A 7,757-nucleotide genomic window follows, 5' to 3' on the forward strand; every position below is an offset into this window, starting at 1 on the left:
CATCAGTCCAAATGCCCCGTTTCGCTTTAAAGTCATTTTTATGCGTTTACTCATCATTTATTGGGTTTTTTGGATTTCACCTAATTGGTTGTGCTATATTCTTTCTCGTTCAATCTTAGGTTTTCTCGGTGATTAAGGATTCTATCCAGAAGGATATTTTGCACGTTATTTTGCATAGTTCGGTGAGTGTTCCTTGTTTATTAAATGCTTCTTGACTTCATAACTTGTATTATTGATTGATAACGTGTTAAGTGCTTTTAATGATTTCCAAAATGAGCTTTCTAGGCGAGGGTGTACTTTATCGCACTCGACCTAAATAACTGTGCAATTTTCAAGGATTTAATAATTGAAATGCTAGTTGCGCATGAATGTAAGTCTTTTGGCTGAACTGGCCACTGCCCCTTGTTACCGATCGACTCGAGCCAGAAGCGGACTCGGTCGGGCGATATGGTAACTTGAGTGAACGTTTTGGTATACTCGAGTATTACCTTTGTAGGTCGGTGGAGGTTGGTGGAGCCTGGACAATGTCCAGGAGAGGGTGAATGAAATGAACGAATGAACGAACGAACGAGGGTTTATTTACAAAAATGAAACTTTCAAATGATTGGAGGAATAAGGGGAAATGTCAGGAGAACGAATGAATGATCGAATGAATTGCTTCCTGTGAGCCGTATCGTTTTCATGAATGTTTTATCGCTTTCCATTGTAAATGTTTCGTGAAGTAGTGATATGCCATGTTAGTGTATTGGATTGATTGTTTTATTATGTGTTCGGAACCTCACTGAGCTTTTAGCTCATCCCTTTAGTTTTGTTTTTCTTAACAGGGGAAGGTATGCAAGGACGAGAGATCTGTATAGACTAACTGGTCTAGCTTTTGATTTTTCTTGTAATGGTTCTCGCCCTAGTGCTTGGCACGGGCTAGTTGTATGGTGGATTTGAAACCTTTGTATATTCGACGGTTGTACTTCTTTTGAGATCGTAATGTATATAAGTTTCGTTTAAGTTTTTGGATCATTGCTATATTTTTTGTATGGGCTGGATCTGGTTTTGCTCGAGGATGGAAGTGATCGACTGAGTCCCGGCGAGAGCTGGGCAGGCGGTCCGCCGGACCCTTTGGTTCGTCTTAGGGGGAGGTGGGGCTGTCACAGTTGGTATCAGAGCCTGCTTCGCGTGGTCTCTGCGCGGAGTGAGCCTGGACTAAGTAGTGAATAGGTATGAAGGATTAAGTGCTCGTTTGAGCCTAAGCTCTGAATTGTGAATGTTATAGGCCGTAAATCTCTCTCATGATATCTGAGGATCATAGATAGGTACGTCTGGTAGGAATTTCGAATGTAGATGGTTTACTCTTGGGACTGGCCAACTTGAGAGATGAATTGTCTTCTTTCGGATTCTTGTGCCCGAGTACTTCAGAGTTGATGTAACGCCCCCACTTCTCCCTAAGGCGAACCAAAGGGTATCCGCGGGACGCCTGCCCAGCTCTCGCCAGGACTCACTACAATCCATCATTCAAAAGCTCGAAATACTTTAAGTAACTTCAATACATAATTAAAGTACTCCAAATATCTCACACTTACAATTATGCAGCTTCCAAGCTTAAATACAACCCAACGGAAAAGGGTACAATAGCCATCCGTTATAATATAACTTAAAGTTTTCAAAAGAAAACAATCTAGTACTACTCACGAGCACCCTTGGTCTCGAACCCTGTAAAAGAAAACCACAACGTGGGATGAGCTACACAGCCCAGTGAGGTTCCAAGACACTCTAACAGTTCAAATAAATCAAGTAAGTTGGGCATATCATATGCATGGTTCAATGTTACACAATGGCGTGTTATCATGAGGTGATAATCATTGTACGAGTAATTTGAGACATTTATCATGATACGAGACATTTATCATGAGACAGGTATCATGATATAAGTACATTGGTCAGGTAACAGGTATGGAGCATATCACAGGCATAGTTCAGGATTTCATGTTGACATTTTAGCATGAAACAATTATCATGATACAAGGTAAACATATACGGTAGGATACGGTGTTCCAGTGGAACTCTGTCGGTCATCTGCACCTTATGACTTCCGATCCCCACGGTACGGTCTGGCCATCGCCTTATCCCTCCAGTGGTAATACTCGAGTATACCGAAACGGTGGCCCAGGGTTCCAACCTACCCGACCGAGCCCAGTCCTGGCTCGAGTAGGTCAGTAACCAAGGGCAGGGCCCAAGTTCAGCTTAGAGCTTACAACATGCACAGGTAACCAAGTAATTCGACAAAAGGTAAAATTCATCATTTGAGTAGGTCGAGTGAGGTAAAGTACACACTCGCCTAATAATGATGGACAGCTTCATATAACATGTGATTCATGATAATCAAGTAATCAGGTGGTCAAGTAACCAAGTAAGTTGGTGATCACGTAAGCAGATAACCAAGTAAGCAAGTAACCAAATAGATTAGAAAACGGTAAGTAAACACGGTTAACGGTAAACGGTAAACGGTAATTACGGTTAATTGGTAGACATGTGTCATTTCAATAGGCCGCCATTGGCCGTTTTTCACTTTCACCACGTAAGAGTCGAGGAGATTCACTCCAACCGACTTATGCTTCCATAGCATAATTAATCATTTAAACACATCATGTAAATATGCTCTCCAAACATTTCATATCTAGTATTTCAAGTAATCACATAAGTATGCTCTTTAAGCATTTCATATCGAATAGTTCAAGTAGTCACGTAAATATGCTCTTCAAGGGTTTCATATCGAATAGTTCAAATATACATACTTCAGGTGTTTCATGTCGAGTAATTCAAGTATACATTATTCAAATATGCATGAGTGTGGTAAATACTTAACATATAGCACTTAACACTTAATAATCATGACATAAGCGTGTCCTAGACTTATTCGACTACGTATTCCTATATGGAACACTCACCTAGTCAAAACAAGCGAGTAGTTCTTAAACAAGCGTCTTAGGTGTCCGCTCCGAGTTCCTCTGGGAGATTCCCTCGAGTGCCTGAGCAAACAATAATCAACTACCACTCAAAATCATTCTAATTATCGAGGAAAATTGTACACTAGTACAATCTAAGAAATTAACGCAGAGACGAGTCTAAGAGTTCGTGTAACTCGAGGTTCAAAAGTGGGTTTTAAAATACAAGACAAATCTGATTTCCATCTTTGAAATCAAATGTAAAACGATCAAATGATATTGAAGGAAAATGGAGGGTTTGAAACCCTTAGTTTCCTTTAAGTTAGAAAATTCCAGATTTAACAAGCAATATTTGAAAAATCATATTTCACTCTCCACAAGTCCAAAATTGGAAAACTTGGTACTGTTGGAATCCTCTTTCAAAGTACTAAAAGTTCTTAGAAGACACTTTTTCACGAATGTAAGTGAAAGGCACTCAAATTTTGGCTCAAAGTTGGTAACTTGAATTACCAAGACAGATTTAAGTTGGTTTTTGGCCAACTTTAGAAATTCGGCAAAATTCACTTGTTTTGAACTAACCTTTGAAATTTGGAAATCAATTAGTGTTGCAATCCAAGAGTATAACAAAACAAGCGGAACGAGAAATGGAGTTTCGAGCACCAAGATATAGTACCTCCAAGTTGCTGAAAAAGTTAAGACTGTTGGGCTATTTTCCAGGTTTAAAACTAGATTCGAAATATCATTTGGTCATCAAGTTGGCATTAGAAATACATCAAACTTGGTACACTAAATCTTCCATGTGTGAACAACATTTCTACTAAGTTTCGTACAAAAACTCACACGGTAAGGTAGTCATTAAAACAACCAAAGTTTATGAAGAGTTTCAAGGCTAAACTACCTTCTCACTTTTCTTTTGTTTACAAACTTTTTGTACCATGAAATCAGTTTCAAATCTCTCCATTATTGAAACCAAGAGTTCATAAACATCCACTGAGCAATTTAAAGACCATTGACATCCAAATTCTAGAAATAAAACTCTCCAAATCAGATTTGACCATTTGGCTAAGAGAAAACGAAAAGTTTTCCAGATTCGATGAGCGAATTTTGTGACATCATTTGCATATCAAAATGGTCTTAGAATATTACCAAATTTTGTACAATTAAACCTCCATATGAGGATTACTCTTCTATCAAATTTCATTTGAAAATTCACACGGGAAGGTAGTTAACTAAACCATCAAAGTTCAAGAAATTTTCCAAGGTAAAACTGTCTTCTAGCTCTTCTTTCCTTTTTAAACATTTTGTCCAAAGCAACCGACCCAAATCTGGTTTATTTGTAAAACAAAGTCCAAGGAACATCTAATATAAAGTTTGGTAGATGTCAGACATCAAAGTTTCCAAAACAACAAGTCCCAAATCATTGTTAGTTACAAATCTGTCCAAGTGGAAAATTCTATCACTGTAGCAGTTTCAAACTTTGGCCACAACTCACTCAATTCAACTTGGAATTGGACGTGGTTGATGGCGTTGGAAAGCTCTCTTATAAAGATGAATTTTCTCAGAAGAAACCATTTTCAAATTCCATTCACAAATAGCTCGTTTTTGAGCATCAAGAAGCAATTTCTGTCCTGTCTCCTGGAGAGCAACGAAACAGGACAGTGATATTCAATCGAATGGTGTGGCTCACTCAAGTGGAACCAGAACGTGAATTTGGTACCAATGGAAAGCTAGGAATGTCTAGTTTCCAATGCCGCAAACGGCACTTGATTTCGACATCGGAACAAAGAGTTATGGCCGTTACAAAATGACTGCCTGGGCAATACGGGATTCATTTTCCAGATTTGCTAACTTTCGAAATCAATTCATTTGACCAACCAAATCATGTTATTTTTCAATGAAATTTTGTACACACTTACAATAATAGATAAACAACATAATCAATTCATTAGAATCTCAAAATCTGGCACGAAAACGGTCGGACAAGGCAGGGGTAAAACGGTCACTTTTGCTCCAAGCACCTCCTTTGATTTTCTACCAACAATACAACATTAATCTACTAATATAAGCACTAAACCACCATTAATTTCATCATCCAACATCAAATCAGCAACAACCCAAGAGTGGGAGTTCATAGAGCCCACTTTCACATTTTATACCATAAACAAGACTACCCACATGATTATATAACCTTATATGTGCAATAAATCTTACAAAAACTAAGATCTATGGGTTGGATGATTTGCTACCTTCTTGGATGATTAGATCAGAAATTTTGGTCACTCTTTGCTCCAGAAAACCGTGGCTTTTCAGCTCCCTTTTGCAGCTCAAAATACTCCTCAAGTGTTAAGCTAAGTGTAGTTCGAATTTGGAGTGAATTGGAAGAGGTTTGGTGAAGATTTGATGGAGGAATTGGAAGAACTCTTGAGCTGTTTTTCTTGCTTTGTTGTTCGGCCAGATGAGGGAGCAAGAGAGAGAAATTGTGGTCTGAAATGAGGCTTCCAAAGGAAGCTTAATGACTAAGGATTGGGTGCACAAAAGTCAACCGCAAAAAGTGCGCGCACGCGCGCGTTTTGTGCTCGATTCCTCTCGCGTTTGTTTCACTAGTGTACTAAACTTCTAATGCATTTATATTCATATAAATATTATTCACTCTTAATTGTCTCAAAATAAGGGTCTAAAGTTCCTCAATTTAAATTGCGCGTGCTCCAATTTAAGCGCAATAACGCGAAACTTCCGAGAAATTCTTATAACGATAGTACTAATAACTATCACTTGAGTATTTAAACATTAAAATGCCTAATTTAGGTCCATTGTACATGTCTCCAATATTTCAAACCTATTGTACTCTCAATCGATCAAGATTTCCAAAGACGTGTTCACTATTTTTACAAAACGAGCTTCCGAAAATTAATTTTTGAAACAAGTCATTTTAAAAATATAATGAAACTATATTTCCATGTAATTAGGTCTCAAGAGCTTAGAAAATAATATTCGGAGTAAAAGACCAAATAAATAATTAAATAAGCTAGAAATAGGAGATTAAATAAGTAAATTTTGTGAGTCCTCACAGTTGAGGCGGTGTTAAGTGTGTGGGATTTTGTTTGGCTAGAATAAGACAGGAGGTCAAGGGACAACTGGGTTGGTTGATCAGTGACGTGAGAGATCGGACGGGGTTATTTTCTTTGGGTATGGGACGATATCGCCTTTACTCCTGACTTGCTTTGATGCCGCTATGACATGACATTGGCTTGAGTATTGTGCATAGGATTATCTGTCTAATTTGACATGTATCGGTGTATTTGATTGTCTACCTTCTTGATACATGGTGTGTATATGTGTATATGTCTTTGGTGTAATTGGTGTGCTAGAATTTGATTACTTTTGTCACTTTATTGTATTTATTCACTGAATTACCTTTTGGGGGGGGGGAAACAAAGAGAGGAAAAAAAAAACATATATATGGAGGGAAGACGTAGTCGCGGACGTGGTAGTGGCCGTGGTGTTAGGCGAGCCCAGGAACCAAGGGCAGAAAGGGAAACATCGGTGGAGCCTGTACCAGGACCAAGGGTTGAAGCCGAAGATCAGGTGGCGACGGCCATTCAACAAATGACCAATATTCTAGCACGGTTGGTGGACCAACAAGGTCAAATGCCCGTGCATCAACCCCAAAACCCTGAAATAGGAGAAGATCGGGCCCTTGAGAGGTTTCAAAAGTTTACACCTCCAAAGTTCGCTAGAGGGCCTGATCCGGACATCGCTGAACTGTGGTTAGAGGCCATGGTGAATATATTCACAGCCTTGAACTACACTGAACAGAAACAAGTGAACTTTGCAGTGTTTCAATTTGAAGGACCGGCCCGGGCATGGTGGAACGTAATTAGAGCAAAGTGGGAAAGAGAATGGACTGTATGGACGTGGGCGAATTTTGTAAGAGAATTTAACGAGAAATACCTCCTACCTCTAGTCCAAGAAAGGAGGGAGGACGAATTTATCGGACTACGCCAGGAGACCTTAAGTGTGGCTGAATACGAAACCAAATTTACCAAACTATCCAAGTTTGGTTCCGAATTAGGAGTCACGGAACCGAGAAGAGTAAGGCGGTTCATACAGGGATTGAACTTGGACATTCAGGAGGCGTTGGCGGCGGCGCAAGTGAATACATTTACGGAGGCCCTTGAGAAGGCTCAACGAATCGAGAATGTAAAGGCACAGGTGAAAGCTTCCCAAATACGGAAAATGGGTGCAGTGGGTAGCGTGAGTGAGGAACTTACCAAATCAGTAGCACCCTCTAAAGTGCAGAAAGTGAACTTTTTGTCCTACCCGCCATGGACATTGGGGCCGGGAGATGAAAGGTCTACTAAAGGAAGCCAAATCGGACCTGAGAAGATTTCTCAAGACAACCAAAAGATGACTTCTCACTTGGTTTGTGGTTACTATGGAAAGGCAAATCACACCGAGGATGCTTGTTGGCGGAAAGGGCGGAAATGTTTGATCTGTGGAAGCAGTGAGCATCAAGTGAGTAATTGTCCGAGGAGACATCCACGTGAGGGTAGTACTCAGTCACTGGATGGAACCAAAGTAAAACCGGTGAAAGAAAGAGGGAACCGACCAAGTGTACCGGCAAAAGCGTATGCATTAGACAACCAAGCTATTCCGGACTCGTCTGAGGCAAATGAAGGTAAAAATTTCGAGGACGAAATTTTCTTAAGGGGGAGAGAGTGTGAGAGCCTGTAATTTTGCTTTAAAGTACTCGGTTTTATTTTTTTCTTATAATTGCCCATTTTTCCACATTTTATTGATTTGAGAAATTGGGAAAATAAT

General features: G+C 39.6%; 1 long non-coding RNA gene across 1 annotated transcript; it reads right to left on the reverse strand.

The window, feature by feature from the left end:
• Positions 1-1,468: 1,468 nt before the first annotated feature.
• LOC140004996 (uncharacterized) lies at positions 1,469-5,514 on the reverse strand. Its single transcript, XR_011812818.1, has 3 exons — positions 5,183-5,514; positions 2,940-3,020; positions 1,469-1,704 (listed from the first exon to the last, which is right to left on the reverse strand). It is a non-coding gene; the product is annotated as an uncharacterized lncRNA (long non-coding RNA).
• Positions 5,515-7,757: the final 2,243 nt, after the last annotated feature.

The sequence above is a fragment of the Coffea arabica genome, chromosome 4c (assembly GCF_036785885.1).
Source record: "Coffea arabica cultivar ET-39 chromosome 4c, Coffea Arabica ET-39 HiFi, whole genome shotgun sequence".
In the NCBI taxonomy this organism is placed as follows: Eukaryota; Viridiplantae; Streptophyta; class Magnoliopsida; order Gentianales; family Rubiaceae; genus Coffea; species Coffea arabica.